Below are 13,168 nucleotides of genomic sequence, written 5' to 3'. Positions count from 1 at the left end.
CATTTGTGGTTTATGGTAAATAAAAAGCATCTAAAGGCAGAGATTGTGTACGGGAGGTGAGTGAGCAAAGAATCCCAGCTTTCCTGAATCCCAGCAGTAACTGGTGGTACTAACTCTGTTAGGAGACAGGGCCTCAGTGTCTTCTGAATGCTGTGGGAGTTGATCTGGATAGTCAGTAAGAAAATTTCTGTGGTAGCTTAACTCTCATGATTGTGGCTAATTTGGCATTGTAACATTCCTTGATTGGTTGTATTTACTTCTTTTATGTAAAATTAATCATCTAGGCCAGAGACAAATGCATGCTTATGTGATTGGGGTTTGATTGTCAGTTTTCCTGTGGCCTTTTTCTTACTTTCTGTTGTGTAACACTGATATTCACTTTTTGGGAACATTGTTGTTTCATAAACATGAATCATTAAGTTTGGAAGAACAGATTTGTTGTCATCCTTTTCTCCAGTTTTTATCTCCTTTTTCTCTCATTTCGCATGTTACAAAGACAGTGTCTCTCTTCTAAACCATCATGGAGTCTTGCTATTTTAAAGTCTGTGTCTTTTCTGTTGTTACCATTTTTTTTATTTTTTGGTTAATTGTTTGTTTGTCTTTTGAGGGACACCAAATGCACTGGACAACTTTACTCAAGAGCAAAAAGGAATTGTTGCAGGTTAATAAAACTAAAAATTCACAAACAAGTTTAGATGTTTTATGTGATGTTTCCTTGTGCTGCATTGCTTTTTTAATGTGAAATATTACTCTTTGCATTTTTTGTATTACAAAATTGTAAAAGTTTGATCAAACTTGTTTTCCAAAAATGATGATCTTTAAACACATTCTGTGTTTAAAATTTTATTCAAAATTGGAAATGCTGATCCAATTTAGATGTTGAATTGGAAGCAATATCCTCAGAGATGGGAAGGTACCATGTTAAAAATTACAGATACCTACATAAAAATGGATTGAATTGCAGCAGAGTTACAGTGTATATGGAACAGTGTATGTTATTTTTTTTTCTTTTAGCTGTGTACATGTGTGTGGGTGTTTGCTCCTATCAGTTTGACATGGTACAGTTGTGGAGCTCAGATGACAATTTGTGGGAGTGGATTCCTTCTTTCCTCCATGTGAATTCTAGGGATCTAATTCAGGTCATCAGACTTGTTGGCAGGTGTCCTTACCCATTGAGCCACTTTGCTGGTCTTATGATAAAATTTTGAGGCATTTTATGTAACAAGCTATTATTGAAACACTCAAGACTGGCCTTCTTATTTAAAAAATTGTCAGTTGATTAATTTCTAAAGTGACAGGTTTAGAATTGATTATAATAACTTTATTTTTGATGAATATGAAAGAATCATTTAATGACTATGACATTGGGATCAGTTAGCATAAATGCTTCAATTACAGATCCACTTTCTCTTACTTTCAAGTGCAAGCATGCACACAAACACTATCAGGACTCTTTAAAGAGACACAAACAGATCTGACACAAGTAGATTTGACCTGTGGGATTACCTGAAGATTAGTTTTTCACAGTCTTGTGTAAGTCAGTCAGGACTGACTATTTTGTGGGGTTAAAGAGATGGTTCAGCTGTAAGGGCACTTATTGAGCTTGTAGAGGACATGGGTTTAATTTCTAGCACCCACATGGTGGTTAAACTATCCATAACTACAGTTCCAAGGAATCTACTGCCCTCTTCTGCTCTCTTTGGCCACCAGGAACATGTACATGCATGCAGGCAAAACACTTCTATGCATAAATAAATTTTCAAAAATTAAAAAGAAAACTAACTTTTTCTGTCTCCCAATTTTGTGATCTCTGCTTTATTTGTAATAACTCATTTCATGTGTTGATTTATTTTCACTTTAGTGAAAGACAGTTGCTATCAAAGGTATTTCTCATTAGGGGAAAAGGTAACAAATTCAGTAATGCTTCAGAAAATTTGGGACACTTTGGTAGTCCTGCCTTACAGTGCTTAAGACAGATGACAGAGAACTGGAACTTGGGAGCCTGAAGAAGTAATGTAATGATGAAGTGCGCCTTTTAATTGTAGCATCTTTAGTCTTTTTATGTTTGGGTGTCGGGTATGCATGCCTGAGTGCATGTGCCTTGGTTTCCAGAAGAGGGCATTGGATCCCCTGGAGCTGGAGTTACAAGCAATTGTGACCCAGCTGGTGTCTGTGCCAAGAACCAAACTCAGGTCCTGGGAGAGCATCAAGTTGTGTTTTTGCAGAGCAATCTCCCCAAGTCACAGCAGTTACTAGTCTTTAACCCTTACTAAATATAATTCCCGGAAAATGTTGTACTTTTGTCCTTATTATATTTTTAATGTAATAAGGAAGGTACATGCAGGCTTCTGTGCTATTGTGTGTTATGGGCATGTACATGTGGAGGTGAGAGAACAATTTCCAATGCTGATTCTCTTTCCATCTTGTGGGTCCTGTGGCCCGGAGTTTAGGTCATTGTGGTATTCCTATTCATTGAGCCATCTCACTGACTTAAAAATATATTTGTTAAATCTGATCAAATATCTTAAGAAATGTTTGCTTACAAAGACAAAGGAGGATTATAGGGGTGCTAAGAAGGTGGCTTAGTGGATAAAGTGTTTTCTCTACAAGCATGAGGACCACTCAGATTACCACTACTCAAATGAAAGTGTCAGTGTGTGCCAGAAACTCTTGGTGTGTGTGTGTGTGTGTGTGTGTGTGTGTGTGTGTGTGTGTGTGTAGGGGGGTGATGGGTTGGCCAGATGAGCACAGGTATGGCTTAGGGACTTTTCAGCCAGAGAACAGCCAGTTCCAGGTTCAGTGAGAGATCATAAAACAAGACTAAAAAGTGATGGAGGAAGATAACTCATTTACTGTGCACACACTTGCACACACACACACACTATAAGGGTAATTTAAGAGATCTTTAAAAACAAGAAATTTATAATGGGCATGGTGGTAAGTACCTGTAATCTCAGGATGTGTGGGAGGTTGAAGACACAGAGGTTTATTTTGTCAGCCTGTCTTTCAGACTAAGATATTGTATCAAAACAAAAAATCAAATGAATTAGAAGTGAACTGAGTTTTCCCTTGGATCTCTTTGCTAAAATTTTGATAAATTTGCTTTAATGTAACTTAATAATTATACTCAGAAAAAACTATTGGGCAGAAAATTCAGTTTATTTCGTATGCCTTGTCTACTCACCTCATTCATTCTTTCATGTAAACTCCATGTTTACTTGGTGCCAGTTTCTGGGCTTAAAGAGGATTAAAATACAGTCTTTGACTGCACAGAGTTCAAAGAAAATAAAATGAAGTAGTGGGGGAAATTTTAGAATGATATTGTGGAAGATAGGAGCCTCTAACTCAGGCTGGCCCTCTTACTTCTTAATGTTGTAACCTCATGTTGTGGTGACTCCAACCATAAAATTATTTTTGTTGCTACTTCATAACTGTAATTTTACTACTGTTATGAATTGAAGTGTAAGCATCTGTTTTCTGAAGTTCTTAGGTGACTGCTGTGAAAGTCATTTGGCCCCGCCCCCAATGGACCTCAACCTACAGTTGAGAACCACTGCTGTTTCATGGAAAAGTTAAGCTCCGTAGCCAAGCTTAAAAGATGAGAAAAGGTCTAGGGCAGAGCGTATGAAAGTCAAAAGCATGGAGTAGACAGTGTTTGGATCTGTAAGCTTAGACTTTATTCTGTAGGACTTAGAAAATCATCAAGAGATATCAAAAAGGAAGTGCCTGACTCATATTTTAATTTAAGACCACACAGTAATTGAAAGGTAGATTCAAGTGTACAAGGAAAAAATGCCAATTCTTTTAGATATCTGTTGTTTTAAAGACTGTAACATGCAAAATGGGAAGGGATAGAAAAATGGTGATATATTTCTGAGATATTTTTTAAGGTAACACAGAAATATGAGGAATAATGAGAGAAATCAAGAAGTATTACATACCTAGCTCTATTAAATTTTTTATTAATTACAGTTTATTTACTTTGTATCCCCTTATAAGCCCCTCCCTCCTTTCCTCCCTGTCGCATCCTCCCTCCCCCTTCTTCGCACATGCCCCTCCCCAAGTCCATTGATACGGGAGGACCTCCTATCCTTCCTTCTGATCTAAGTCTTTCTGATCACATCGAGAATGGCTGCATTGTCCACTTCTGTGGCCTGGTAAGGCTGCTCTCCCCTCAGGGGAAGGTGATTAAACAACAGGCCTATCAATTATGTCAGAAGTAGTCCCTCTTCCCACTAATATGTAACCCACTAGGATACTACGCAGCCATAGACTGCTTTTGTGTGGGGGTTCTAGGTTATCTCCATGCATGGTACTTGGTTGGAGTATGAGTCTCTTGGAAGACCCCTGTGCTCAAATTTTCCGGTTCTGTTGCTCTCTTTGTGGGGTTCCTGTCCTCTCCAGATCTTACTATTTCCCAATTCTTACATAAGATTCCCTGCACTTTGCCCAACTTTTGGCCATAATTCTCAGTACTTGCTATGATAGTCTGCAGGGCAGAGGCTTTCAGAGGCCCTCTGTGGCAGGTTCCTAGGTTGTTTGCTGTTTTCTTCTTCTGATATCTATCCTCTTTGCCTTTTTTGATAGGGATTGAGCATTTTTGTCAGGGTCCTCTCTCTTGATTAGTTTCTTTGGATGTACAGGTTTTAGTAGGTTCATCCTATGTTATATGTCTATATGAGTGAGTATATACTGTGTGTGTCCCACTGCTTCTGGGACAGCTCACTCAGGATGATCTTTTCTTGGCCCCACCATTTACCTGCAAATTTCATGATTTCCTTCTTTTTCATTGCAGAGTAGTACTCCATTGTATAGATGTACCACAACTTCTGCATCCATTCTTCAGTTGAGGGGCATCTGAACTGTTTCCAATTTCTGGCTATTACAAGTAAAGCTGCCACAAACATGGTTGAGTAAAAGTCTTTATTGTGTACTTGAGCCCCTTTTGGATATATGCCTAGGAGTGGTATGGCTGGATCTTGAGGAAGCACTATTCCTAGTTGTCTGAGAAAGCGCCAGATTGATTTCCAGAATGGTTGTGCAAGTTTACATTCCCACCAGCAGTAGAGGATGGTTCCCCTTTCTCCACAACCTCTCCAACATGTATTGTCACTTGAGTTTTTCATCTTGGCCATTCTGAAGGGTGTAAGGTGAAATCTCAGGGTAGTTTTGATTTGCATTTCCCTAATGGCTATTGACCTTGAGCATTTATTGAATTGTTTCTCTGTCATTTGATATTCCTCTACAAAGAGTTCTCTGTTTAGCTCTGTTCCCCATTTTTTAATTGGAGTACTTGGTTTGCTGTTTTTCAGCTTCTTTAGTTCTTTATATATACTGGATATTAGCCCTTTGTCAGATAAAGGGTTGGTGAAGATTCTTTCCTAGTCTGTAGGCTGTCGATTTGTTTTGTTAATGGTATCCTTTGCTTTACAGAAGCTTTTCAGTTTCATGAAGTCCCATTTATTGATTGTTGCTCTTAGAGCCTGTGCTGTTGGTGTTCTGTTCAGGAAGTTGTCTCCTGTGCCAATGAGTTCAAGGGTATTCCCCACTTTCTTTTTCTAACGGATTTAATGTGTCCGGTTTTTTGTTGAGGTCTTTGATCCACTTGGACTTCAGTTTTGTGCAGGGTGATAAGTATGAAAATAGTATTTTCATTTTTTCACATGTAGACATCCAGTTAGACCAGCACCATTTGTTGAAGATGCTCTCTTTTTTTTTTTTTTTCCCATTGTATGGTTTTGGCATCTTTGTCAAAGATCAGGTGTCCATTAGTGTGTGGGCTTATTTCTGGATCCTCTGTTCAGTTCCATTGATCCACCATTCTGTTTCTATGCCAGTACAATGCAGTTTTTATAACGGTTGCTCTATAGTACAGCTTAAATCAGGGATGGAGATACCTCCAGAAGATCTTTTATCGTAGAGGATTGTTTTAGCAATTCTGGGTTTCTTGTTATTCCATATGAAGTTGAGAATTTTTCTTTCCAGGTCTGTAATGAATTGTGTTGGTAATGTGATGGGAATTGCATTGTATCTGTAGATTGATTTTGGTAAGGTGGCCATTTTTACTTTGTTAATCCTGCCAAGCCATGAGCATGGAAGATATTTCCATTTTCTGATATCTTCTTCTATTTCTTTCTTCAGAGACTTGAAATTTTTTTCATACAAGTCTTTGACTTGCTTGGTTAGGGTTACTCCAAGGTACTTTATTTCATTTATGGCTATTGTGAAGGGTGTTGTTTCCCTAATTTCTTTCTCAGCCCTTTTGTCTTTTGTATACAGGAGGGCTACTGATTTTTTTGAGTTAATTTTGTATCAGATCACTTTGCTGAAGGTGTTTATCAGCTGTAAGAGTTCCCTGGTAGAGTTTTTGCGGTCACTCACGTCTACTATCATATCATCTGCAAATACTGATAATTTGACTTCTTTCTTTCCAATTTGTATCCCCTTGATCTCCTTCAACTGTCTTATTGCTCTAGCAAGGACTTCCAGAACTATGTTGAAGAGATATGGAGAGAGTGGGCAGCCTTGTCTTGTCCCTGATTTCAGTGGGATTGCTTTAAGTTTCTCTCCGTTCAGTTTGATGATGGTTATACGTTTGCTATATATCGCCTTTACTATGTTTAGATATGTGCCTTGTATCCCTGATCTATCCAATATTTTAAACATGAATGGATGTTGGATTTTGTCAAATGCTTTTTCAGCATCTAGAGAGATTGCCATGTGGTTTTCTTCTTTCATTTTGTTAATATGGTGGATCACATTGATGGATTTCCGTACATTAAACCACAGCTGAATGCCTGGGATTAAGTCTACTTGGTCATAGTGGATGATATCTTTGATGTGTTCTTGTATTCGGTTTGCAAGTATTTTGTATAGTATTTTTGCATCAATGTTCATAAGGGAGATTGGCCTGAAATCCCCTTTCTTTCTTGGATCTTTGTGAGGTTTAGGTACCAAGGTGACTGTGGCTTTACAGAATGAGTTTGGTAATATGCCTTCTGTTTCTATTTTGTGGAATAGTTTGAAGAGAATTGGAGTTAGCTCTTCTTTGAAGATCTGGTAGAATTCTGCGCTGAAACACTCTGGTCTTGGGCTTTTTTTGGATGGGAGACTTTTGATGACTGCTTCTATTTCCTTGGGGGATATAGGACTATTTAATTGATTTACCTGGTCCTGATTCAGCCTTGGTAAGTCGAAGAAAATCAAGGGCATTTGAGTCCTTTTAAGGTATTCTCTTGTAAGCTTGTCCTGGAAGAAGAAAAAAAAAATCCCAAGGAAAGATTCAGAGAATTAGATAAACTGTAAAAGTGAAGTCTTCAGATAGTGTGTTCTATAAGAAGACAACAGGCATTTCTGCTGCAATGCCACAAATGCATTGTGGAGAAAACCTTGTTTTCCATACAACTGTGCATTAGAAATAACAGGACCCTGGGAGGGTGAAGCTGGGGTAATTACTTAGGAGTGTGGAACTTTGTAACAACACAGCGGTCACATTTCTAAAGATCTGCAAGCCTAGGTCAGTCCCCACTGGTATTTGTGCTAGCATTGCACATGTCTGACTCTGCAGGCTTAGATTCTTCTTGAAGGTGTGTTCTTGACACCTACTTAATTGAAATGAAAAGCCCCTTTAAAAACAAAACAAACCCAAAACCCCAAACAGGAAATACACATGTTAGAATGGCTAAATTTTAACCATAACTTCAGAGTGTTCCAGGTGTTGGTGTGGCTACCTAACAACAAAACCTCCAATTATTGAGTGGGGATGCACAATGATATAGCCACTTTGGAAAAGGTTGGCTGTACTAACACAGCAAACTATATGTTTATCCTACTTCCCATTAGCAGTATACCCAAATATTTACCTAGCTCACCTGAATACCTAAACCTTCTCTGCTGGTCAGTGTTTGCACCAAATTTACTGATGATCTTTAAAGTGGTAGCAACCAAGATATCTTTCAGTAATTATTGACAGATGGGATCAAGAGACCCAAGAAGTTTGATGTAATGGGATATGATCAATGACTAATGAAGCGAGCTATCAGGGCATGTTGAATTTGAACTCTGTATTCCTAAGTGAAGGCAACCTGTCTAAAAGGACTAAGTAGAAAGGCTAAAAGAGTAGAGGTAGTGAAAAAGTGTGGTTGTCCAAGGAATGGGATCAAATAGACTAAGTATAGAGGGTATTTTCAGACACAAGATAAATATATCTTCTGTGCTTGTGGTACTGTAGTTGTGGATACATGGCATTGTGTCTTAGGCAAACCATAGAACTTTATAATACCTAGAACTGGAACGAACACAAATTTAAAAAATCATTTAGGAGACAGGCAAAAACTCCAGGGTAGAATGCAGAATGTGATTTTTATTTTTTAAGTAGCATTTCAAAGCATTCTGGCTAAATGGCTTACTGCTGTGCTATATTCCTAGCCTGTTTTATTTTTTTTGAGACAGGGTCTATATAAGTTGCCCATGTAGTCATTGTTTTTTCAAGCTGCCTCCTTCACTACACTAAGTAGCTGGGTGACAGGTCAACACTACAGGCCCAGCTTGACAAAATAATCTAGGCACTTTCCACCCTTTCTCATTTTCTTTGTCCTCTCCACTCACCTTTCTCCTTTGTACTTTTTGATGGGGCAGCAGCTCTCAAACTGTGGATCACAACACCTTTGGGGGTAAAATGAGTCTTTCACAGGAGTCACATATTAGATAACCTGTATATTTACATTATGATTCATAAATGTAATAAAAATACGGTTACAAAACAGCAATGAAGTAATTTTATGGTTGGGGTTCACCACAACATGAGGAACTCTGTTAAAGCGTCTCAGAATTAGGAAGGTTGAGAACCACTGTGATAGGGCCTCCTGTAGCCCAGGTTGTCCTTGAAATCACTAGGTGTAGCTGAAAGCAACTTTGAATTCCTAATTTTCTGCTTCTAGATTATTTTGTCAATCTGGGCCTGGTAGTGTTGACCTGTCACCCAGCTACTTAGTCTGCTGAAGGAGGCAACTTGCAAAATAAATGACTCTGGTTGAGGAGTTTTGGGAGTAAGTATATTTCTAGGAGTGGGTGTTGAGTGCTTAAGGCCTCACTCTACTTCCCAGGTCACTCTTTTTGCTTTATGCTTGTGGTTCATGAAGTGTGTTTTCAAATTCCTTTTCTTGCTGCTATGCTTTCTGCTTGTGCCCATGCCTCTGCTCTGCCATCGCAGACTCATAAACCTTAAGTTAGGTAAGGTTAAACTAGAGACCTAAACCCAAATAAACTATTTCTTCCATAAGTTATTATGACATCATGTTTCAGCACAATAGAAAAAAATTAATATTGGTTCCCAAAAAATGACACATGTTATGTAAGCTTTTATCATGGCTAACAATCACTGCTGTGCTTTCCCCACTTGGAACAAAAACAAGTGATTCCTAGATACTTACACAATGGATTTGTGTAAAGCTAGAATATTCCATAGATTGGAATAGAGAATTCTAGTCAGTTCAATATCCTGAAATCCCTGAGGCTGTCTGGAATGTTGTGGGTTTTCTTTCCTATAGCAAATAAACTATCACAAAGTCTGGAATATGGTAGACTCTAAGTAAAATAGTTTCATCCTTTCTCCAAAAGCAGTTCTAAAGGTTTACAGTATATATATGTAGGTATATTAAACTTTTAATATATATTAATATATATGTGTGTGTGTGTGTGTGTGTGTGTATGTATATGCTGGGCAGTGGTGACACATGCCTTTATTCTGGGAAGTTGGGAGGCAGAGGCAGGCAGATCTCTGAGTTAGATGCCAGATTCCTCTACAGAGTGAGTTCTAGGATAGCCAAGGCTACACAGAGAAACCCTGTTTTGAAAAACCAGTATATATATATATATATATAAAGAGATAGAGAGATTGTATAAACTCTTTTATTTTTATTAATTACACCTTATTCACTTTGTATCCCCCCATAAGCTCCTCCCTCCTCCCCTCCCAATCCCACCCCCCATCCCCTTCTTCAAGCATGACCCTCCCCAAATCCACTGATAGGGGAGGTCCTCCTCTACTTCCTTCTGAACTTAGTCTATCAGATCTCATCAGGAGTTGCTGCATTGTCTTCTTCTGTGGCCTGGTAGGGCTGCTCCGCCCTCAGGGGGAGGTGAACAAAGAGCAGGCCAATCAGATTATGTCAGAGGCAGTCTCTCTTCCCATTACTATGTAACCTACTTAGACACTATACTGCCATGGGCTACATCTGTGCAGGTGTTCTAGGTTTTCATGCATGGTATATGTTTGGAATATGAGTCTCTGGGAAGACCCCTGTGTTCAAATTTCTAGTTCTGTTGCTCTCCTTGTGGAGTTCCTGTCCTCTCCAGATCTTACTATTTCCCACTTCTTACATAAGATTCCATGCACATTGCCCAACAGTTAGACATAAGTCTCAGCATCTGATTTGATAGTCTGCAGGGCAGAGCCTTTAACAGGCCCTCCCTGGCGGGTTTGTACCTTGTGTCCTGTTTTCTTTTTCTTCTGATGTCCTTCCTCTTTGCCTTTTGGGAAGGGGATTGAGCATTTTAGTCAGGGTCCTCTCTCTTGATTAGTTTCTTTAGATGTACAGATTTTAGTAGGTTTATTCTATATTACATGTCTATATGAGTGAGTATATATCGTGTGTGTCTTTCTGCTTCTGGGACAGCTCAGTCAGGTGATCCTTTCCAGGTCCAACCATTTACCTGCAAATTCATGATTTCCTTATTTTTCATTGCTGAGTAATATTTCATTGTGTAAATGTACCACAATTTTTGCATTCATTCTTCAGTTGAGGAGCATCTGGGCTGTTTCCAGCATCTGGCTATTACAAAGAAAGCTGCTACAAACATGGTTGAGCAAATGACCTTATTGTGTACTTGAGCCTCTTTTGGATATGCCTAGGAGTGGTATGGTTGGATCTTGAGGAAGCACTATTCCTAGTTGTCTGAGAAAGCGCCAGATGGATTTCCAGTGTGGTTGTACAAGATTTTATCAACTTTTGAAAGTTTGAAACAGAAGTAGGAATTTAAAAAAAATGTTGTTCAGTAGTGGGAGTCAGAGACCTAACAAACTCTTCCCAGGCTCTGATGGGAAGGCTGCAGCTATAGCTCAGGGTGGTGTTACACTTGCTCACGTGCATGTTTATGCGAGACCCTGGGTTCAACCCCAGCACTGCAAAAAAAGAGATTGGACAACAGCAGGCAGGACAACTCAAACACACATGTGGTTAAAAGTGTTTTTGTTGTTGTTGTTGTTTTGTTTTGTTTTTGTTTTTTGTTGTTTTTTTCTTTTTCTTTTTTGTCTGCAAACTGAGTAAGAAATGAGGGTGTCTCTGTGGTTTTGGACATGCACTTCCTACATTTGCATGTATGGAGGTCAGAAGACAACCAGATTAAAAAAAAAACAGTAAATTATAGATAGAAATCAGTCCCAAGAACATCTGTTACTAAATTAGCTGTAGACCAGATTTTCTATTAACCTTTTCATTCATTTTTGTGATATTTGAGAATTGGCCCTAGAGTCCAGGCATATTAGGCTAAAATTAGGTTTGTAGTCTGTGTTATCCTGAATTTGAATTCTATCATATATTTTTATTTTGTAGCTCCCACCAAAAACTTTCTTGATATTGCCTTTTATTGGACAATCAAACCATGGTGAGTTGAATTCAACTCTAAATTGTCTTACACTCATTTGGAATGTGGTGGCATCTGTGAAGAATCTGTTTAGTAAACAAATTTCTAAGCTACCCCATAGCCTACAGCTTCATTGATGTTCCCCAGAGATTCATATATTTGAATTCCTAGGGAGTGGCATTATTAGTTGGTGTGGCCTTGTTGGATGGAGTGAGTCACTGGGGGTGAGCTTTGAGGTCTCAGAAGCTCAACCTCTGCCTAGTGTCTTTCTCAGTCTTTCTTCATGCTGTGTTTGGATTCAGATGTAGAACTCTCAGCTCCTTCTCCAACACCATGTCTGCATGCATGCTCTCATGGTTCCCACCATGATAATAATGGACTAAATCTCTGAACTGTAAATGAGCCCCAATTAAACACTCTCCTTTATGAGTGTTGCTGTGGTCATGGTGTCCCTCCACAGCAATAGAAACCCTGACTAAGACAACTTGTTAAAAACATAGTCAGAACCTTGACAACCTAAACAAAGCCAGCTCTTTTTCATTTTAAGGATTTAATACATGTTTCATCCCTATTCTAAGTGAGACATCAACATTTATTAAGAACATGACAGTTGCCTCTTAAAAGTCAATCTGGACGGACTTAACTAATTGGAATCTAATTCAGTGTGCTAGAATGAATTTCTCAGAAATAATTCTATAATTCATATGCTTTTCAAAGTGTTATACATTATAGCCCACACCTGAGATGAATTAAGTTTCATGTTTTAAAATCAAACTTTGAATGCTACAATATAGTTATTAAAATGTTCGTTAAACCCTTAACTAAGAGAGTTTCTCTGACTCCTTTTCTGCCTCAGTCCCTCCATCTGTATAATGGGTATGTTAAGCAGGTACAGGCAGCATCAACACTTATGATTGAAAATCTTACACAGATAGAACTGGGGAGCTGGCTCATACTTGTTGTGTAATATGAGGGCCTGAGTTTAGATCTGACTCACTCACCTGTAACCTTTGGGCTCCTACCTTGAAGTTCCCAGGCTAGGTAAGCCTCCAAGATGGTGAAGATCAACTCTGACCTCCAAATTTTGTGTACTGTTACCACACCCACACATATACCTTCCACACCCACAGCCAAACAAAAAGAACTCTGTGCATTTGAGGACACCATCCCCAAATGCTTGTCAGTAGGCTCCTCTTCTGCACAGAGAGTTTTGGCCCTAATTAAATGAGCTGTCATACACAGGGAAGGTGAGCACATGCCTGGCAAAGAAGAAGCACTGTTGATATGTTTAATAGCTTTAGTGGATAAGGTCTTGACCTGAAGGAGTACTGCCCTCACCTAAATATTACAATAAATGACAAGATGAATGAAACTGAGCCTAGCATGGTGGTGCTTACTTGTAGTCCCAGCATGCAGAAGGCTAAGACAGGAGGATTGCAAATTCAAGAAGAGCCTGGACTCCATAGTAAGATTCCATGCAAACAAGGAAAATGAATTTGAAGAGTATGATAGAAGGGCCCCATTT

This window comes from Meriones unguiculatus, chromosome X, assembly GCF_030254825.1.
Source record: "Meriones unguiculatus strain TT.TT164.6M chromosome X, Bangor_MerUng_6.1, whole genome shotgun sequence".
Classification (NCBI taxonomy): domain Eukaryota; kingdom Metazoa; phylum Chordata; class Mammalia; order Rodentia; family Muridae; genus Meriones; species Meriones unguiculatus.
Note: the sequence above shows the minus strand (reverse complement) of the source record.